Source organism: Geotrypetes seraphini, chromosome 8 (genome assembly GCF_902459505.1).
Source record: "Geotrypetes seraphini chromosome 8, aGeoSer1.1, whole genome shotgun sequence".
Classification (NCBI taxonomy): Eukaryota; Metazoa; Chordata; class Amphibia; order Gymnophiona; family Dermophiidae; genus Geotrypetes; species Geotrypetes seraphini.
The window spans coordinates 50,784,745-50,808,248 of NC_047091.1; the positions used below are offsets into that span (position 1 = coordinate 50,784,745).

General features: G+C 43.0%; 1 protein-coding gene across 3 annotated transcripts in view; it reads right to left on the reverse strand.

Moving 5' to 3' along the window:
• Positions 1 to 23,504, reverse strand: part of LTBP4 (latent transforming growth factor beta binding protein 4) — a 506,304-nt gene that overhangs the window by 376,173 nt on the left and 106,627 nt on the right. The gene's annotated exons all lie outside the window — the stretch shown is intronic.

The following is a 23,504-nucleotide window of genomic DNA, read 5'->3' on the forward strand; positions in this document are numbered from 1 at the left end:
TCCTCCCCAACACACACACACACCCCCGCCGTGCTCGTGCACCCCTTCAATTTTTCCAGCACAAGCAGCATCACGAACTTGCTGTCTGCACCAGTGTCAGCTCATATGAACATAAGAATAGCCTTACTAAGTCAGACCAATGGTCCATCAAGCCAATTCCCACAGTGGCCAATCCAGGTCACTAGTACCAGACCAAAACCCAAGGAGTAGCAACATTCCAGCATCTCAAAGAATAGCAAGATTCTGGAAACCCAATGAGAGCAACATTCCAGAGCTGAGATTGTGATGTCATAACACCTCGTTCCACAGTGCCTCAGAGCCAACCTCATCAGTGATGTTACAATGCCTTAATTGTCCCATACTTGGCTCACGTAAGAACATAAGAATAGCCTTACTGGGTCAGACCAATGGTCCATCAAGCCCAGTAACCTGTTCTCACAGTGGCCAATCCAGGTCACTAGTACCTGGCCAAAACCCAAGGAGTAGCAATATTCCATGCTACCAATCCAGGGCAAGCAGCGGCTTTCCCCGTGTCTCTCAATAACAGACTACGGACTTTTCCTCCAGGAACTTGTCCAAACCTTTCTTAAAACCAGCTATGCTATTTGCTCTTATCACAACCTCTGGTAATGTGTTCCAGAGTAACTATTCTCCGAGTGAAAAAAAAAAATTTCCTCCTATTGGTTTTAAAAGTATTTCCCTGTAACTTCATCGAGTGTCCCCTAGTCTTTGTAATTTCTGACAGAGTGAAAAATCGATCCACTTGTACCTGTTCTACTCCACTCAGGATTTGGTAGACTTCAATCATATCTCCCCTCAGCCGTCTCTTTTCCAAGCTGAAGAGCCCTAACCGCTTTAGTCTTTCCTCATAGGAGAGGAGTTCCATCTCCTTTATCATCTTGGTCATTCTTCTTTGAACCTTTTTTAGCGCTACTATATCTTTCTTGAGGTCTAGCTCCGACGTCACATCTGGGTCCTGCACCTAGGGAGTCACGTCAGAGGGACAGCTGACATGACGCGGGCAGTAAGTTCGTAATGCTGCAATTGCTGGGAAAATTAAAGAGGTATGGGGGACGAGAAGGGGGCCATGTGCGGCAGGGAGTTTCGGGATGGAGTGGGGGGTGGACTGCTAGACATCCAAACATTTTTTTTTTAATCGCCTAGTTGAATACCTTGGCCAACAGGACATCCAACCCTTAGGATGCCTGTCTTTATATCCCATTTTCGACCATAGAAATGTCCAAGTTCAAAACGTCCACATCCAGACCATTTGGATGTGGGAGAGGATATTATTGTGATGGACTGGCCACAAACATGCCAACAGAGCAGTGAGACATCTTAGAGGGCACTGCTGTGAACTTCACTTAATGGGTGCCAGATGTACATCTCAACATAACCCCCTTATAATTTATGGTGAGCCTCCCCAAAACCTGTCTACCACCTCAATAGTCCTTATGGCTACAGGTGGCACCTATATGGCAGCAGAGTAGAGTTTTGATGCCCTCACACTTTCCACCATAAATATAGTGAGTAGAGTAGCTTATGGGTCTGGTTCCTACTCTCTATGGTTCACTAGACCAGTGGCCCCCCAACCCTGTCCTGGAGGACCACCAGGCCAATCGGGTTTTCAGGATAGCTCTAATAAATATGCATGGAGCAGATTTGCATGCCTGTCACTTCCATTATATGCTAATCTCTCTCATGCATATTCATTAGGACTAGCTTTAAAACCCAACTGGCCTAGTGGTCCTCCAGGACAGGGCTGGGAACCACTGCACTAGACCACGCTCCAGGTTACTTATACCTGTGTGATGCTCTACTAGGCTTTCCCATGCTGTTCTAGAGACAGATATGTACTGTTTCATTCAGATTTTGGTGGGCTGGGAGGGGGGTTAGTGACCACTGAGGGAGTGTGGGAGGGTCATTGTTTAATTTCTCCAGTGGTCATCTGGTAACTTTGGGTACATTTTTGGAACTTAAGACACTTCTAAAACAGCCCATAACATCTAAGTTCCATCCAGGACGTCTTGGAAAAGGTTCTATTATCACCAAAAGAAGTTCAAATCTAACCTACCTATAACATGCCTCCAAACATGCCCCCTGGATTTCTGGATGCACAGCAGGAACACCTCGCTAGATATCTAGAAAGGTCAGCTTCAAAAATTGGCACTTGGATGTGTCACGATTACGACATCCAAGTACCGACTTAGGGTGGTTTTTGGACGTCTATTTTTTTTGTTGTTGTTACTGTATGAGCCTCTTCGGTTCTATATCTTTTCTAATTCCCAAAATTATCTTTGCTTTTTTGGCCATCACCTCACCCTAAGCAGAAGAGTTCAACCTATTGTCCTCCTTGAAGCCTAGATACTTTTCCTGGGTGATTAATTTCCAAGTGTAGAATCTAGTATCATGTAGCTATGATTTGGGTTATTCTTCCCTATGTGCATCACTTTGTTCTTGCCCACACTAGGCTTCCAAATAACGGATGAAATTTAGACTTAGTTCCACATATTAAAATTGTACATGTTAAATTGTACTGCTACAGTTCTCTTCCTTCCTCCGTGAAACCAATATATTACACTGGTTCCTGGTTTTACAGTCATTGAGAGCATTTCTCTGCAATTCAGATTGGATTTTTGTTTTACTTACCAATATTGGATCTGCAAAAGTTAGAGGAATGGTCTAATGCCTGGCAACTAAAATTCAATGCAAAGAAATGCAGAGTAATGCATTTGGGGATTAATAATAGGAAGGAACCGTATATGCTGGGAGGAGAGAAGCTGATATGCACGGATGGGGAGAGGGACCTTGGGGTGATAGTGTCCGAAGATCTAAAGGCAAAAAAACAGTGTGACAAGGCAGTGGCTGCTGCCAGAAGGATGCTGGGCTGTATAAAGAGAGGCATAGTCAGTAGAAGGAAGAAGGTGTTGATGCCCCTGTACAGGTCATTGGTGAGGCCCCACTTGGAATATTGTGTTCAGTTTTGGAGACCGTATCTGGCAAAAGACATAAGAAGACTTGAGGCGGTCCAGAGGAGGGCGAAGAAAATGATAGGAGGCTTGCACCAGAAGACGTATGAGGAGAGACTGGAAGTCCTGAATATGTATACCCTAGAGGAAAGGAGAGACAGGGGAGATATGATTCAGACGTTCAAATACTTGAAGGGTATTAACGTAGAACAAAATCTTTTCCAGAGAAAGGAAAATGGTAAAACCAGAGGACATAATTTGAGGTTGAGGGGTGGTAGATTCAGGGGCAATGTTAGGAAATTCTACTTTACGGAGAGGGTAGTGGATGCCTGGAATGCGCTCCCGAGAGAGGTGGTGGAGAATAAAACTGTGACTGAGTTCAAAGAAGCGTGGGATGAACACAGAAGATTTAGAATCAGAAAATAATATTAAATATTGAACTAGGCCAGTTACTGGGCAGACTTGCACGGTCTGTGTCTGTGTATGGCCGTTTGGTAGAGGATGGGCAGGGGAGGGCTTCAATGGCTGGGAGGGTGTGGATGGGCTGGAGTGGGTCTTGGCGGAGATTTTGGCAGTTGGAACCCAGACACGGTGCTGGGTGGAGCTTTGGATTCTTGCCCAGAAATAGCTAGGAAGAAAAATTAAAAAAAATAAAATAAAAAAAATAAAAATAAAAATTTGGGTTGAATCAGGTTGGGCAGACTGGATGGACCATTCGGGTCTTTATCTGCCGTCATCTATTATGTTACTATGTATTCTCCATGTGTTGGTTTCAATAAGTACCTGCATCAAGAACACCTTTTCACACATTATCATTTTTGTTTTCTCCTTTCCCCAACCCTTGCTCCACATATTCAATCTCTCAGTATTAGCTTCTACATTCAGATTCTTTACGGTGTTGATCCTACATCTTTGAAATCTTGAACCACTGAACTTTGGCCTTTCCTAAGTGGCTGACTAGCTCTCATTGAATCATCTTGTTCTTAATCCCGAGAACTGCTAAACCATATGGCTTACTGTTCAAACATGTACACCCACCAAGAATCTCACAACATTTTGCTCAATTCCTGCCTTAGAATTCTAGGTGTTATCATGAATTCTGACCTTTTCCAGCGCCTCTCCGCCTTGCTGGCATCTCTTTGCACACCTGGAATCTCACCGCAGCGTACTACACAGTTTGTGATACACTGAGCTAAAGGAAGCTATTCCAGCCTTGGCCAGCAAGCAGCCCTAAAATCAATGCATAGCGCCATATACCCACAAGCAAAATATATCAGTCCTTTGTGCTACATATTACATGTTAGCTTTAAAGTCCTATTGTTAAGCAAGGGTCATAGAATGCCTCCCTGGCAAGCTTATAAATAAGAGTTCTGAGGAGTTGTAGGATTATACTGTGTTCTGTACTCCAAATGCTAGATTATATACTATCAGCCTGTTTTCTCTCCACATTCCCAACAGAATAAAGGAATCGCAACCTGGAACAAATAAAATTTAAAAATTTTTTAAAAGAGAGGCCCTCCTCGCCCCTGTGGTATTCCCGTGGTGGAATGGGGATGGGTGGGCAGTAGCTGAAAGGGCTTTAGGGTAGGGATCTTTTTAACAGGGCTTGTGAGCTGGCTGCTGCCCTCGTAATTAAAGCTTTACAAAGCAGGAAGGACAATGAACCCTACACTTGAGAGGGATTTAGGTCTCCATTCAGCACCATAAAGGGAGACCCAGCTCCTTTTCCCCCACAGGACCTTGAGAGTTTTGGCATAAGACTGAAATGAAATGCTACAAAGTTCTCCCATCTGAACACATAAGGGAGCAATGAGAGCACCCCCAGCAACCTCTGGAAGCACAGCTAACTCAGGAATAATATGTGGCTGAACCAGAAAATGTAACCCAGGAAGACATCCAGGGAAGGCACAAACTGTCCCTTAATCCCAGTTGACTTAAACAACTAAACCATTGCTACCGCAAGCCCAGCATCTTGACAAGATCTATTGCAGGACAAATGACACATTTTTTCCTTTAAACCAGGTGCATCTGTCACGAGGGCTGAAGGGCTAATCAGATACAGAATAATCTCTTTATAACTGACTCGTTTATAACGGAACCTGGTCTATAGCGGACGAGGTCCGCTGGTCTGGCCGTTCGCCTTTATAAACATGTAGAAAATCATCGCATATAGCGGACTCAGATATAATGGACTTTCGGATATAACGGACAACCAATTTGGTCCCCAGAGCTGCTTTTAGCTGCAGTTTTCTTCGGCTATAACAGACATGCAGGCTTCGCCTACAAGGCGCGTGGTGTGCCGGTGATATAGTATCAAAATGCAGCCCAGAAGAAAACGACAGATTATTTTTCTTTCCAGTACAGTATGACATAATGCTTTAGAACATCTTTTAGTGTTCTGGTTTTGCAATCATTTCATGCCATACCAATGTTTTGTTATCGATAAAAACATAAGAAGTTGCCTCCGCTGGGTCAGACCAGGGGTCCATCGTACAGTCCACTCACGCGGCGGCCCATCAGGTCCATGACCTGTAAGTGATCTTGTCTAAAACCTTTCAATTCCCTTTCATACTCCTATCTCTGGCTCTATCTATAACCCTCAATCCCCGTATCCTTCAGGAACTTGTCCAATCCCTCTTTGAATCCTCTTAATGTATTCTGTCCTATTACATCCTCCGGAAGCGCATTCCAGGTGTCCACCACCCTCTGAGTGAAGAAAAATTTCCTAGCATTGGTTCTAAACCTGTCTCCTTTCAATTTCTCAGAGTGCCCCCTTGTTCTTGTAGTTCCCAATAGGCTGAAGAATCTGTCCCTTTCCACCTTCTCTAAGCCCTTCATGATCTTGTAAGTCTCTATCATGTCTCCTCTGAGTCTCCGCTTCTCTAGGGTGAAGAGCCCCAGCCTTTCCAGCCTGTCTGCGTATGAAAGGTTTTCCATACCTTTTATCATTCTTGTCGCTCTTTTCTGAATCCTCTCGAGTATTTCCATGTCCTTCTTTAGGTACGGCAACCAATATTGGACACAGTATTCCAGATGCGGGCGCACCATCGCGTGATACAGCGGCATGATGACTTCCTTCGTTCTGGTTGTAATACCCTTCTTAATAATACCCAACATTCTGTTTGCTTTCTTTGAGGCTACTGCACATTGTGCCGTTGACTTCATTGTTGTGTCCACCAGCACACCCAAGTCTTTTTCAAGGTTACTTCCCTCTAGTACTAATCCCCCCATTTGGTAGCTGAACATTGGATTCTTTTTTCCTATATGCATGACCTTGCATTTCCCCACATTGAAGTTCATCTGCCATTTATTCGCCCACTCCTCCAGTTTGTTCAGGTCCCTTTGTAGGTCCTCGCATTCTTCCACAGTTCTAACCCTGCTACAGAGTTTAGTGTTTATAACTTCATACTTCATCCCCGTTTCTAGGTCATTTATAAATACATTGAACAGCAGCGGTCCGAGTACCGACCCCTGCGGAACTCTGCTCATGACCCTCCTCCAGTCCGAGTAGTGACCCTTCACTCAAACCCTTTGCTTCCTGCCTGCCAACCAGTGTTTAACCCATCTGTGTACATCCCCTTCCACCCCGTGGTTCCACAGCTTCTTAAGTAGCCGCTCATGGGGCACCTTGTCAAAGGCTTTTTGGAAGTCAAGATAAATGATGTCTACGGGTTCCCCTTGGTCCATCTTGCTGTTTACCCCCTCAAAGTGCAGCAAGTTTGTTTGGCACGATCTTCCTTTGCAGAAGCCATGTTGGCTCGCTTTCATTAGTCCATTTTTATCAATGTGCTCACAGATGCTGTCCTTTATCAGTGCTTCTATCATCTTGCCCGGAACCGATGTCAGACTTACCGGCCTGTAGTTTCCGGGTCTCCTCTCGATCCCTTTTTAAAGATAGGTGTGACATTTGCTATCCTCCAGTCCTCCAGGATCTCGCCAGTTCTCAAGGATAGGTTGCAAACTCGTTGGAGTATTTCCGCTATTTCGTTCCTTAGTTCTTTTAGTACCCTTGGGTGGATTCCGTTCGGCCTGGTGATTTGTCACTTTTCAATCTATCTATCTGTTGGAGGACATCCTCATGGCTCACCTCTATTGTCGACAGTTTATCTTCGTGGTCTCCATTGAAGATCTCTTCGGGTTCTGGTACACTGGATGTATCCTCGCTTGTGAAGACTGACGAGAAGAATTTATTTAACCTATCAGCTACCTCTTTTTCTTCTTTTATCACTCCCTTTCTGTCTCCATCATCCAATGGTCCTACTTCCTCCCTCGCTGGTTGCTTCCCTTTAATGTACTTGAAGAACGATTTGAATTTTTTTGCCTCCCTAGCCAGTCTTTCTTCGTAATCCCTTTTCGCTCGCCTAACCACTTTATGACATTCTTTTTGGCATTTCCTGTGTGCCTTCCAGTTTTCCCGGTTTGGTCCTTTTTCCATTTATGGAATGATTTTTTCTTGTCTCCTATCGCTTTCTTCACTTCATTGGTTATCCATACCGGGTTTTTCGTTCGGTTTTTTTTGCACCCTTTTCTAAATCTGGGGATGTACATATGCTGTGCTTCTTGCACCGTGTCCTTGAAGAGGGACCAGGCTTGCTCCACAGTCTCTGTTTTCCGTGAGCTGTTTCGGAGTTTTTTTCTCACCATTACTCTCATAGCATCATAGTTCCCTTTCTTGAAGTTCAGCGTTGTCACCGTGGTTCTCTTCCCTTTTGATGTTACTCCTTCTATTTTGTACTGTATCATGTTGTGATCACTGTTTCTAGTGGTCCTACTACTTCAACTTCCTTTGCAGGTCCCCCTAGCCCGTTGAGGATTAGGTAGAGAGTGGCATTCCCCCTCGTTGGTTCCTTGACGAGCTGTTCCATAAAGCAGTCCCTCACAGCCTCTAGGAATTCTGTTTCCCTCGCACAGTTCGAGTTTCCAATACTCCAGTCTATCCCGGGGTGATGTTGCCGATATACTTGTGCAGTGATTGTTCTTCGTTGATTGTACGGTGTTTCAAGCTGACGTAAATAAAGTTTTTAAAAAATGCAACTCTGGATATAACGGACTGTTTTTCCAGGTCCCTTGAAGTCCGTTATAATGAGATTATACTGTGCAGCTGGAATTCAAAGTATGGCACAGCAGTGGATTTCCTAGTACTGCTAGAGCATCCATTAGTCAGGGGCTACAGGAACTTGGACACATTTATCATATCCATTGAACAGTGCTGTCAGATGTACAATAAGCCTCAGACAAGGGCCCTCCCACCTCCACAATGGTGGAATAGCGGTGGTAGAGCATTCACCTCACTGGCTAAAAAACCTCCTTCAACAAACAAAAACACTGCACTGCTTCAAAATTCAATGAAAAATATATGTATACTGTATATGTATACCGATCAATTAAGATAAGTTGAAATTTTCATCTATTGTGCAGTATACATATACAGTACATATATTTTTCATTGAATTTTGAAGCAGTGCAGTGTTTTTGTTTGTTGAAGGAGGTTTTTTAGCCAGTAAGGTGAACGCTCTACCACCGCTATTCCACCATTGTGGAGGTGGGAGGGCCCTTGTCTGAGGCTTTTTCCTCCATTTAAAACTGACATCGTAATCTGCACCTTGATTTTCAACATACCATCAGACAACGTGTATTTGATTATTGTGGAAGTGTTATCATTGTATTCCAGTTGGTTTCCATAGTATCCGAGTTTTTTTGCGAGATGTACAATAAGCACCATCCCCCTGATAGTCAGCCAGTAGTGGTCAGTGCTTAAATGTTGATCGTTGCCAGCTACATTATCCCCGGATAACGTCTAGGCACCAGCACTAAATATTGGGGGATAATTCCAGGTGAAGCTTATGAAGGCCCAGACGATAATCAGCCAGGGGCTGAATAAGAGTTATGCAGGCCCTTGCTAAATTATTGGGCCGGGACCAGTATATGTTCTCTCTTTAAAAAAAACCCCAACCCTCTGCATCTAGGGTTACCAGATTTTCCCAAATTGACGTCAGGGGGAAAGCTTGTGGGCCGACCACATGCGAGTCACTGCACGTACTGTGGCCCATCCCTGTGTGGAGTTGCTGCGTGGGAGGGGGGGCATGGAGCGTGTCAGCTTCGGGGGTGGGGGTGGTGCATGTTTGCAGACAGGGAGGCAGGGAAGGATCCCTGGCAGCGGCGGCTTCAGCAGGAGGGGCAGGCAGGGATCCCCAAGGGTACGCGTACCACGTGTTGAAAAACACTGTTCTAGATCATAACTGCCACTACCACAATTACAAAAAGAAACTATCTCCTTAAACAGTATCCATTCACAGCTCAAACTAATCTGACTTCTGTCAGATTCTATAAACCACTCAGTCTGCACTACTACTCTGTATCCAATTGCTATTAAAACAATCTTTCCTCCCTTCCTTTACTTCCAAATATTATACCACAGGTGCCAGCAACCACAACACCACCTTACCTGTCTCTTAACTAGCTCCTAACTAACCCAGAACTCCTACATAGATCACTATGGCAACACCAGCTTAGTGTCCAATCAATAAGGAAAACACAGAAGTTCCAGGCTCCATTTTGGCCACTGGGCAATAATGGAGGGGAACATTTTGAGGATAATTTGGACAAATTTAAAGAAAAATACTTCCTTGTTAGTGGATCAACTCTTTTGATGACCCTGTGTTTTTAAAATATAGAGTTGAAAGCTGAAGAAAGAGGTCATGCGGCAGAGAGAAAGGAAGGAAATACTGTATATACTCATAAGTCGATCTGAATACAAGTCAAGACCCCATTTTCCCCCCCAAAAAGGAAGAAAAATGGTTGACTCAAATAAAAGTCAGGCGGCTTAATATTCAAGTGCCCTGCCCTGTCAGGTTCTGCACCCAGCCCCCCTTCCTGCCAGGCTCTGCACCCAGTCGCCTCCCTCCCTCCCCCATCAAGCTCTGCACCCTGTCCTCTCTTCCCCCCATCAGGCTCCACAACCAGCCCCCTTCCCTCCCTCGGTCAGTGGTAGCTGCCGCAAGATTGGGTTTCTTCAGCCACTGAGCTACACCAGGCAAGGGCGCACTTTGGTGCTGCTGCTCGGTGCCAAGCAGCTTCCTGACTGGCTCCCGCAAATTCTTGCAAATCGAGAGAATTTGTGAAAGCCAGTCCAGAAGTTGTTCAGCACTGAGCAGTAGCGCCAAAGCACTCTCCTGCTCAGTGCCGCTCAGCAGCTGAAGAAAGCAGAACTCACAGCAGCCATCGTCCGACCGGGTTAGCAGGGGGGCAGAAGCGCAGAAAGCTCATTCCTGCCCGCTGTACCTCTGGACTACCAGGGATTGGCAGAGGAGGTTTGATGGACGGACAGATAGGGAGCAGAGCCTATGGCATAGCTTTGTCCCAGCACATGCGCACATTTACGCCTCTTTCCGTGGACTATCACCAGAGACTTATCTCATGTAAATTTGGCAACCCTCCACAAACTTCATTTTCACGCGTGGTTCTTTGAGAATATTTTGCCTTTTTGAAATAGTTACATTCACGGCCGCAATAGCAGTCTGTCATATTTTACCGGCGATATTAGAGAATTCAGCCCCCCCGCCTTATCATTGGTCCTGCTGCCCTTGGGAGAGAAAAAAAAAGAAAGAAAACCTGTGGAAGAAACTCATTAAAGGAGAAAACAGCTGTGTGAAAAACTCAAGACCACTAAAGCAGCCCAATATTAGATCATTTACCCTCCTCCATCCCTTTATCCTCCAGCCCCACTCTTCAGCTCGAGTTTTCAAGCAAAGTCCTGGGCATCATCATAGACTCCTCTCTCTCCTTCAATGACAACCTCAACTCCTTGGTAAAAAAAATGCTTCTTTAGCCTTCATATGCTGAGGAAAGTGACATCCTGTTTTCATCATTCTCACTTCGCCGTCCTTGTTCAATCCACCATCCTCTCTAGACTGGATTATTGCAACTCCATCTTTATAAGCCTAACTAAGAAAAACCTCCATAGACTTCAGCTAATTCAGAACGCCACGGCTAAGCTTATTTTTGCAAAAGGCAAGTTCGACCACATCTCTCCACTCCTGTCCAAGCTCCACTGGCTTCCAGTACACTCCAGAGTCCTCTTTAAATGTGCCTGCTTAGCCTTCAAGATTCTACACGGCATCCTTCCTCCCGTTATTCCACTCCTTTGGAACTCCTCTAACCCTAACTCCACCAGATCTTCCCAAAATCTGAAACTATCATTCCCTTCTACAAAAGGTATATCCCGTGCAGGAAAACTAGGAACATCCCTCCCCTTTAGAACCACAGAACTCTGGAACAACCTCACATCCCTGCTCAGAAATTCAAACTCCCTCCAATTCTTCCGCAAACACCTGAAAACTTGGCTCTTTTCAAAAAATCTAACACCTCCTGCTCTCTAAGACCCTTGTCCCTCTCTTTCTTCTTGTTCCTTTCCTATAACCCTTCATTGGAGTTCCTTTCTTCCTAACTCTGTAAACCGTGCCGAGCTCTACGCTTGTGGAGATGGCGCGGTATACAAACCTAAGGTTTAGTTTAGTTAGTTTAGTTTACTGAAAAATAATTAACAACCTGCAGTGAACCTTGGTTCAAAAAATTCCAAAAACATCAACAAAGCCCAAAAAGCAACTTCTGCAGTAGGAAGAGAAATACCTCATGTGGCATCCAAGCCTTCAAATTTCAAAACCAATATATCGTCATTCTGTTTTAACCGCTACATGAATCTCGCCGATAGCTGCTCAGCAATTTAGTTCCATCACACCCCGCTAAGGGCCACTTCTTTCGCTACTAATTGCATCAGGAGATAAATTGGTTTTGAAATTTGAAGGCTTGGACGCCACATGAGGAATTTCTCCTCCTACTACAGTTAAATTGCTTTTTGGACTATTTTGACGATTGATTGCACAGTATTTAGGGGGAAAAAAACTAGGAACTCATGTTTTTGGAATTTTTATTCTAAGGATCCCTGGAGATTGTTAATTATTTTTCAGTAAATTGGGCTATCTTAGGGTTTTGTTTTGTTTTTAGCACAGACGATTTTTTCTTTTGAGGAGTTTTTTCTTAATAGGGCAGCGGGACCGATTACTGGGACTACAGTCAAGAGGTATGAAATTGGTTTATATCGCTGTCTTTTGAAGCATTGAAGCTCCACTTATTTCTTAAAGAAATTATGCTGCATTGTTAACCTGTCAGTGATCCTAAGCAATGTCTTGCTATGCAAAATTGGAGAGTCCTATTTTAACGTTCCAAACAAGGTCAAGACTTTCCTTTCGGCAGAAGCTTTTGCAGAGAGTTTAGTGAACATTCAGGTTTACTTGATTTAAACCCCCCCCACCCTTTTACAAAACCGCCAACATGCTGAATGCCCTGCGCTGCTTCCGACGCTCATAGGAACTGCGCTAAAAACCGCTATCATAGGGATATTTTGCATTATGCAGTCTACATGTATGTAGTTTTGTCTAACTCTCCAGTTTTGTCTGATGTTTTTGGACTCTGCTCAGATTAGAACGTAAGATAAGCAGACTATAAATGATTTTAAATAGTGTTTTTATGTTCAGTAAGGCTGTGGAAATAAATGACAGTATTTTTCCATTGTTATGAGCGTAGCCTATGGCTACAAGATATGCAAGAGAGAATAGCAGTGCCAGGTCAAAAATGATGCACATCTGCCTTTGTGCCACACAAAAATCCATGCTTGGATAGCCTTGCAATTAAGAGCAGTTGGCAAAGAATCAGGGAAGCCAGGGTTCAAATCCTACCGACACTCCCTGGAATATTGGAGGAGTCACCGAGGCCCATATACACAACACTCACCGTACTTTTAGTGACGGCGGTATAGGATCTATTGATGCACAAAATGGCAAATCATGATCTTTTTAAGTGGTTTGTAGCAACCTCCATCTTATGTAAATACATTACAATGAGCTCAATATTATTAAAAATAAGCACTCTGATAAATGCCCTCATGAAGTGCCATTTTTTAAAAAAAAATCCTTTTGTGTAATGCTCCGAAATCTCCAACAGGTCTGGAGGTGCTGGTATTGATTTAAAAAAAAAAGTCCTGAACAGCAGCTTTTTTTTTTTAATGGGCATAGATGTTGTACGTATCACACACAATATCGGTCCCCATTTAAAAAAAAAACAAAAAAAAAAAACAAAACCCTCATGCTGGGATTACACCCCCGCCACACACACACATAGAAATTTAAAAAAAAAAAAAAAATTGGCAGGAGGGAAGTCCACTTCCTCCTGCCTCATCCACCTGGACCCCCACAACTCTGACCCCACCACCCCATTATATATTAAAGAGCAGCAGGAGGGATGCCCACTCCCTCCTGCCACTGAGGTCCCTGCGAACCCCAGACAACCTCCTGAACCTAAAACACCTCAACCCAGGAGGGAATAGGCATCCCTCTTGCTACTCTTTAATGTAAAGGTGGAGAGTCCAAGTGGCCAAGGCAGGAAGGAGTGTGTTTCCCTCCTGCTGATTTTTACTTTTTTATATAAAGTTCAGGGGTGTGGGCCATCTTGGGGGGGGGGGGGTACCAGCATGACTTTCCTTTTTTTAATTTTTAAAATTGCAGTTGTGCTTGGGTAACACACATACACATCTGTGCCAATTAATAAAAAAATCTACTCTTCCTGCCCTAAACAGCTGAGCAGCAGGAGGTTGCTTCAGGGCTTCCCCTGCTGCTCAGCTGTTCGGGGCTTCCCCTGCTGGCTCTGCGCATGTGTCAGTCACTTTCTCCGATGACTGATCGGATGGGATTACAGTGGAACTCATTTGCATGCAAAATTGTTTGAACATCAATCGCCGTTTTCAAATCAGACAATTAATCAGCCCCACAGCAACCCACAGGATTTAACTGTGATTTTTGTGCATCCAGCCCTCAACCCACTACTTTTCAACCCAGTCTTTGGGACATTCAGCCAGTTGAATTTTTTTTTATTTTTTTTTAATTTATTTGTAACTTTTTCAAATATAACAATCAAGTATATACTTGTACAGAAAGCAAAATTCAAGAAATAAAAAAAGAAAATAGTTCAAACTTAGTATATAGTATATAAAAGGAAAAAAAAAAGTTTTTATCTTAAATCTCACTCAAGTCCTCATCATTTGAAATCCAAGATTAAGTAAAAATGGAGTTTAAGCAATCATCAATGATAAGAAAAAAAACAGTTATAGGTAAATCTGTGCAAGGAAGTCATTTATCATTTTGTCCATCTTGCGCTTTCTCCAGCCTTGACAGTGATAGGAATGTTGTCAGTTGTGAGGGTTCAAAGAAAACAAATTTATGCGACTTATAATGTACAAGGATACCGAAGAAAAAAGGTGGCCCCCAGAGTAGTAATTGCTGGTCTCAATATCAAAAATTCTTTTCTCCGCCTCTGTGTGTCTCTGGCCAGGTCAGGAAACATTTGAATTCTCAGTCCTAGAAACTCTTTATGTTTATTTTTGAAATATAGCTTCAGTAACCATGTTTTATCCATTGTAAGAGCCACTGAAATAAGCAAAGTTGCCGGAATGGCTACTTCCCTGTCAGAGGATTCTAATAAAGCCGTCACATTCTAAGGCTCTTGATTTACTTCTTGTAAATTTTTCTCTTCTTTAATATCTTTAACAGGAAGATATTAAAGAAGATTCAGGTATCGAAGATTCAGGAACTTCCAAAATTTCTGTTAGATAACGAATAATCATTTCCCTAGGAGTTACCGTTGTAATCTTTGGAAAATTGATTAATCTAAGATTATTTGATCTTGAGGAATTTTCAATTGATTCAAGTTTTCTTCTTAAACTTATGTTATCTTTAATTAGTGCCTCCTGCACTGCTTTATAAGAGTTTATATTCTGTTGTTGATTTTCTAATTGCAATTTATTATCAGTGGAAGTTTTCTGTAGTTCTGAAATACTCTTATCATACATATTAAACCGTTCTTCTACTTGATTTAACTGAGACGCTAGAGTTTTAGGTATAGTGGCAACGAAGTCCCACAGGGCATCCAAAGTTACTTCCTGGGGTTTGTTTAACTGAGGAAATTGAAAATGTAAATGTGAATGTAAATTCTTGTGCTCACCCCCTGGCAAGTCTTCCACCAACTGTTCAGTCTGGATCATTCCCTCTCCCGCAGATGTCGAGGCCTCCAACTCCATACTCAGGTTCCCAGAAGAAAACTGGGAACCCGAATCTCCGTCCCCCAGACTGTTCTCCACTGCCTCTGAAGGAAGGAGCTCTCGAACTCCCGGAGGCTCCCCCTCCCTCGGGGAACTGGCTGTTCGGGGATGCGGGGGAGGAGCTCGCATTTCAGGGCTGAAGGTGGTTTCAAGCCCCAAGGAGACCTGCTGCATGCCGTTCTCCTGCAGCATCTCCAGCGGGGGGAGCCCTGAACGAGTTGACGTCTCCTGCATGCGCCGGATAAGCTCCTCGATGTTGCCCGCCGTCGAAGTCTCGGAGCCCCGCGAGGCCGCAGCGGCGCTTCTCCCTCTTCGCTTGGGCATCTCAAAAATAGGTAATTATAAATTTGCCTGCAGAAATATGAACCACTTGTGGGAGGTTATCGGGAGCAAACGCACAGGCTACCTATCTCGTCGCCATCTTGGATCTTCTAGCCAGCCAGTTGAATTTTTAGGATATCCACAATGAATAGACACGAGACAGATTTGCAAGTGCTGCTTCCTTTGTATGTAAAATCTCATGCATATTGATTGGGTTATCAGAATATTCAATGAAGATGCACGAGATTTGCATACAAAAGAGGTATTGTGTGCAAATCTGTCCCATGCATATTCATTAAAGACATCTTTGAAAACCTGTCGGCTAGCTGTGTCCCACGGAATGCGTGTTTCTAGCTGTGGCTCATGATAACAAATTTTTTTAAACTATAGTTGAATACTGTAATAGTTTCAGGGGGGAAAAAAAAAAATCTCAAAAGCATGCATCTCCTGCACGTGTACTAAACCGCTGGGCTTATTTTGTGACATGAGTACCTAACGGCTACAGTTGCATGTGATGCACCTATGATGTGTGCATATATTGTGCTCCAATAAGGCACACTCACGATATGAATGCTTACAGTCTAGCTTTTTTCCAGCACATGTGCACATTTTATGCCTCTTGCCATGGACTATTCTGCACATGTGCCAATTGCTATCGCCAGCGACTCATCATGTATAAAAATTGGTGACCCCTCCATGAACTTCTGCGAACCTCATTTGCATGCGCAGCTCTTTGAGAAGATTTCGAAATCGTTCCATTTTATGGCCACGACAGCAACCTGTTGGATTTTACTTGCAATATTAGAGACTCTGGCCCTGGGTTGAGAATCACTGCCTTAATCCTCCACTATCTTAGATTCAATGGAAGTGCAGATTGTAATGTGCACTTTTTATTGTTAGGATTAAGGCCTGGATTCTCAAAACATCGCCAGATTTTAGGCGCTAGTAGGCAGCCAAGCTCAGTGTATACCGCCATTTAAACAATGTTTATAACTGATTTCAGATGCCTACCAGCACCTAAAGAAAAAAAAAAAAAAAACGGCACCAGACTTGCATCTCCATAGGTGCACTAGGCCACCTAACGCCAGTATGGGCGTGGCTAATGCCAGAAGTGGCATTAGGCAACCTAAAGTGCCTACGGAGGAACAGTTTACATGAAAGGTAGGCACTGGAGATGTAGGTCTGGAAAACCCTGGCCTACATTTCTGGTGCCTAACTTTCCCGGAAGTGTGATTCTGTAGCCTGTGTCATCACGTGACTGACACGTGCTTGGTGGCCACCATAAGAACATAAGAAGTGCCATTTCCGGAACAGACCCTAGGTCCATCAAGTCCGGCAATCTGCACACGCAGAGGCCCTGCCAGGTGTATCCTGGCATAGTTTTAGTCCCCATATCACTCTAAGCTTCTCATAAGAGATGTGCATCTAGCTTGCCCTTACCTATGTCACCTTATGTCACTCATAAGGAGATGTACATCTAACTTACCCTTAAACCCTAGAATGATGGATTCCACAATTACCTCTTCTGGGAGAGTATTCCAGGTATCCACCACTCGTTGCGTGAAGCAGAACTTCCTGATATTTGTCCTGAACTTGTCCCCCCTTAGCTTCAGTCCATGTCCTCTTGTCTGTGTCACAATGGACATTGTAAATAATTTTTTATCCTGCTCTATTTGGTTGATTCCTTTCAGTATTTTGAAAGTCTCGATCATATCTCCTCGCAGTCTCCTCTTCTCAAGGGAGAACAATCCCAGTCTCTTAAGTCGTTCCTCATATTCCAAGCTCTCCATGCCCTTTATTAGCTTCGTTGCTCATCTCTGCACCCTCTCGAGTATTTTTAAATCCTTCTTTAGGCATGGAGACCAATGTTGGACGCAGTATTCCAAGTGTGGTCTGACCATCGCTCTATAAAGCGGTAGTATTACTTTCTCCGATCTACTCGTGATTCACCAACAACAGTGCTGGTTAGAGAATCCGGCCCCAAGTGTCTATACACAGTGCAGAAGAGGGATTTTACCCTGTACAAAAATCAAAATGTTAATAAGTCTATTAGCTAGTCCACCTTAAGTTTATAAAAACAAAAATCATAAACATAGGATGCCATACTGATAAGGTCAAGATCAGATATCAAGTTATTATCTCAAGGGGCGCTGCTGAGCCCGAGCTGAATGGCGGCTGATTTCTAGAGCTCCCGCGCTACTCCGCATGCAAATCTAATATCCTGCTTCAAATCAGCTCTTAATCGCGGCGAAACGAGTCGGCAACAATCGGAAGTGTCACATAAAGTAAACAAATTAAATTATATTTACCCTGCGCCTCTTACCCGATAAGAAAGTAGGGAAGCGGCACAAGCCCGAGCCGCTTTCCCCTTCAAAAGCGCCGCTACCTCCCTCCGCCGGCGACACAAACCGCGAGATTTCAGCGGAGCTGCGGGAACTGAAGGAGCTCGCTACAGACACGAGGGTGTGCACTGATGAGATCAACGACAAAATAACTAGCCTGTCGACGGATCTTACTCAACTACAAATTCGAGTGTGTACACTCGAATCTAAAATGGAGGCGACCACGTTGGAGGTGTCTGGCCTCAGGAAACAAACTGCCCGCATAGCTGCTCTGGAGAGGGACCTGGAAGACAGCAACAACCGGTCCAGAAGATGTAACATCAGAATCCTGGGCTTACCGGAAAATGGTCGAGACGGGGAGCTTATAAATCATTTGGAAAGTCTGATTCCTCGCCTTCTTGATCTCACTTTCCCTAGGGAATTTGAAATTGAACATGCACACAGGATCCCATCATCATCTGCCGGAGACCGTCGTCCTAGACCTGTAGTGCTTAAGCTACTCCGATACCAACACGTGCTAGAGATCATGCAGCGGGCCAAGATTAGGGCACCGATCAAACATGAGGGATCCACCATCTTATTTGTCCCTGACCTGAGCAAAACTACTGCCCGTCGTCGCAAGATGCTTCTCTCATACAGACCACAACTAAAGTCTCTGAACGCAAGATTTGGTTTACTCTATCCAGCTCATATGAGTGACTCTGAACAATACAACTAAGGACTTTGTAAATCCTGAGGAGTTGGCTTCCTATATTGAGCTACATTCACCCACTCCAATAAATCAGGTTTGATTACAAGGCATTATGCCTTTTCTACTGCTGTTACATTGGAAGTTTACACTCTTTTTGCAGTGCATGCCATGGTCCTTTCATATGATTTCTATGTTCTGCAATGTTATTGTGACACTTATGCATACTGTTAAATGACTCGTTTTGCTGCTAAACATGTTTGTGTATCAAACTAATACAGACGGGGGTACATGGGGATTTGTCTGCCATTCTGGTTCCCTCAGATACGCTCACACGGTTAAAATATAGAAGTGACCGTTTTTGTCACTTTTGTTAATTCAGGGTGTTTGTCTCTGTGCTTGATCCATCATATTAGTCTGAGATATTTGCTGATATGGTCTTTGTTTCACTCCTGGTTTCAGCTTATAGGAATGTATAACTGGTCTTTTCACACACATGATCATTATTGTCTCATGATTGTATGTTTTTTTCACCTTAACAATGTCTCTTAAAATCATATCTTTAAATGCAAAGGGTCTTAACAACAAAATAAAAATGAAAAAGATTTTAACATATCTTGATAACCATAAACCAGATGTCATAATGCTTCAGGAGTCTCATCTAGATGCCTCTGCCTCCGCTAAGGTGCTCCTTCCTTGGACTCTTCCCCCATATTACTCTCCAGCCTTGGACAGGAAGGGCGGAGTTATCACGCTGATCCGGAAATCCAGTAATATTGCCATTATTTCCTCCTCTAACGACCTTAATGGTCACTGGGTCAAAGTCACGATAAATTATGCTGGTGATATTTATTGTCTGTTTAATATATATGGTCCGAATCTTGATCGCCCAGATTTTTTTTCACTCTGTATCTGAATCTTTACTGGAAGAAACCACGGCGAATCTGATTGTGGCCGGTGACTACAATATGGTCTTATGCCCTAAAATTGATAGGAAATCAAACTGCATATACTGTATAAGAAAACCAAAGCTTGGTACGCCTTACAAGATCTTATTGCTGATGTACACCTTCTGGATATCTGTAGACATATTCATACTGACACGGAAGCCTATACTTTCTTCTCTCCTCCACATTCCTCGTATTCGAGGATTGATTTTTTTCTTGGTGAGTGACTCCTTGTGTTCTTCTATCATAGATGCTACAATACATCCGATCACCATATCGGATCATGCGGCCATTGCAATAACTCTTAAAGGCAAGGCTCATCCTACGAAACTTCGGCAATGGCGTTTCAACAACTCACTCCTACAGGATGAACAGTTTTGTATGCTGATACGATCTCAAACACTGGAATACTTCCAGCTCAATACTCTTGACCAAACTTCATGGACATGTTGCTGGGATGCATACAAAGCCTTCATACGCGGAGTTATAATAAATTATACGGCCCACAAACATAGACAACTGAAAGAGGATCAACAAAAGATGGAAGATGAAATCAGAAGCCTAGAATCTCAACATCAACAAACTCCCAACGACATAGATCTCCTTCTCCGATTAAATAAGACTCGTTTCTCCTATAACTCAGTATTAAGTAATAAAGCTTCCCATGCTATTTTTCAACAATCTGCTTCCTACTTTGCTGAGAATAATAAATGTGGGCACTTACTGGCCAACCTACTTAAAAGACGTGAGGCGAAATCCAATATTGCCTCCATTAAATTGGACACAGGTTCTGAAATTACGGATCCTACAGCCATTTCACAAGCTTTTATGTCCTTTTATAAATCTCTATACACCACTGACTCAAGCAAGTCGCAACAAATCAAGGAATTTCTGGCCAATATCCCTCACCCATCATTAAACGAGGAAGATAATGAATACCTTAACAAACCGATTTTACCGTCAGAAATTTCCCTGGTTATTCATTCGATGGCTCTTAAAAAATCTCCTGGACCTGATGGTCTGACGGTTGAGTTCTATAAAGCCTTCCAAGAACTATTACTACCGTTCTTCCTTCCATTCCTCGAACATCTCATCTCTACTGGTGAAGCTACTGGTTCCTTCACAGAAGCCACCATAATTGTGCTGCCTAAACCAGGAAAGGATCCCCGCCATATAGCTCACTATAGACCACTCTCCTTAATAAACGTAGACGCAAAAATATACGCCAAACTACTGTCGAATCGTCTACAATCGGTCATAACCAAACTCATACCTGCATCCCAAAGTGGTTTTATAGCTGGGAGATCCTCTAGCGATAACACAAGAACATTCTCTCATGTCATTACTCAGGTGTATCATCAGAAACAGGAACTACTAGCGGTTGGCCTAGATGCGGAGAAAGCCTTTGACCGTATTGAATGGCCATTTCTATTTCACACCTTACTCTGGTTTGGCTTCTCGGAAGACTTTATTAACAAAGTAAAAGTGCTATGCTCTAAGCCCACCACTAGAATGTACATAAATGGTACTTTGTCAGATCCTTTCTACCCTAATAGAGGTACCAGGCAAGGTTGCCCTCTATCCCCCTTACTCTTCAATCTTGCGTTGGAACCGCTGATACAGAAGATACGTAACAACCCTGGAATAGTTGGCTTCAAGATCAAAGAACATGAACAAGACATTAAAATTTCCGCATACGCGGATGACATCTTACTATACATCACACCTTCCTCTTTCACTCAATTACTCTCAGAAATAGAGTTATACGCGTCTGTTTCCGGATATAAACTCAATATGAGTAAAACTGAGGTGATGCCTCTCAACTGCCCGGAGGTAAAGTCTGATATAATAGACCATGGCATAAAGTGGTCAGCAACATCGATAAAATACTTAGGTGTGCTTTTTGGACCAAGCATTGATGAGACTATTCGCCTAAATGTAGATTATATATTGGATATCATCAAGACATCCATATCCAAATGGTCTCCGCTAACTTTGACTTGGTGGGGAAGATTAGAAACGATAAAGATGATGATCGCCCCCAAGATCAACTACATACTATCAATGTTACCCTTTCATCTACCATTAACATTCTACAAACAAGTAGATTCTTTACTCACGAAGTTCCTCTGGAAAAACAAACAGCCACGTATAGCGCTGATTAAGTTGAAAGCTCCACGAGATATGGGTGGAGTGAATTTTCCCAGCTTCTTACACTATCATCACGCCTTCATCTTGAAGCACTGGACTATGGGCTATCATAGACCAGATACCACTGTTGCACCAGTCTGGACATCGATTGAAAAGGTTTTATATGGGGATAGACGCCTTACGTATCTGGCTGGCTCCACTTTATCCAAATTAGATAAACTAGATAGGATACTAGTAGCTTATAAACAGGCGGTAGATAATGCGGACTCCACTTTCTCATCTAGATGGTCTAATTCCATCATGATACCCTTATGGAATAATGATAGGTTTAAGATTGCCCATACGCAGATCTCATGGCAGGAATGGAAACACTGTGACATATGGCTGGTGCAGGATCTAAGGAAGAATGACTCCTGGGCATCCTTTTCGGACCTTTCAGCAGACCATGGCCTTCTTGGTCCTCAATACTTTCGATGGCTTCAACTTCTTCACTGTGTCAAACACTCCGTACAGGAGGTTGACTTACAAACGCTGGAACCTGGTCTTTTTCATTTTCTATACACCTCACCTAATGGTACTATTAAAGCCTCCCATTGGTATAGTATCCTACAAAGAGCTGCCTTTTCGAATCCTTTGGAACTGGAAAAGAGATGGTGTAAAGACCTCAATTTACCCTCTGATGCTATAGACTGGATGTCCTTGTGGCTAGTCTTTTTCAAATCTATACGTTCAGCCTCTTTATTACAATCCATGTACTTTCTACTTCACAGAGCTGTTTGGACTCCTGTGCTGTCTCACAAAATTGATCACACATCATCCGCTTTATGCTGGTCGTGTTCCACATCTAATGGCTCTATAGAACACCTACTTTTTTCATGCCCACTTTTACAAGATTACTGGAATAAGGTGTGGACTGTCATTGGTGATACACTGGGTCTCAACGTACCCCTAACGTATCCTATTCTTATCACCATGTCTCAAGCAATCCCTACCCCTATGAACTCAGATAAGGTTCGCTTACTTTCCATTATGATATCCCTAGCAATACAGACTGTGTTGTTCTGCTGGAAAGATGCTACCAGAATTGACTATCATATGTGGTGGAATGCTCTTTGCCTCACAGGGAAATATGAAAAAGTATATGCTGATAGAACTAACAATATGCATAGATTCCTAACCGTTTGGCAACCTCTCCTGCATTATTGTAATGCTTAAACCTTTGCATTTCCATGCTTCTGTAACTTCGCTTGCTTACATTCCTTATATTAGTATTTCTTAGCAATGCATCTATGACATGAGCGATTTGACTGTGTTTCTTACATTAACTCATAGTACCGGAGTATGTCAAGGTACATTCTTATATTCCTCAGCATAATTTTTCTGTATAACGGAGATCTTCATCCTGAATTGTATTGTATTGTTTGCTTTATTTCCTCCTTGTGTAATTTGGAAATTTAATAAACAGTTTTGAACTTAAAAAAAAAAAAAAAAAGTTATTATCTCAAGCCAATGATGTTGAGCGTCGATTGATCAAAATCATATTTGATGATAGGTCAGACTACAGTATCCCTTGTTAACATTTATGCACATAATCTAGATAAACCAGAATTCTTTAATGAGATAATGCTATTTTTATTGGAAGATAAATCTCAAGCACACATTTTGATGGATGATTTTAATCTTGTGTTGGATCCTGTTAAGTGATAGAAGATCAACGGTCACACACAAACCATCCAAAGCATGGCACAGTCTGCATAACATGATTACACAACTAAAATTGTTAGATGCTCAGAGATTCATGCATAGAGATGAGCGACAATTCTCATTTTATTCAGCTCCTCACAACTCCTACTCTAGGATCGAATATTTTCTGTTCAGTAATAATCTCATTAATAATAATCTGTCTCATACAACCATCAACGAAATCTCCATCTCTGA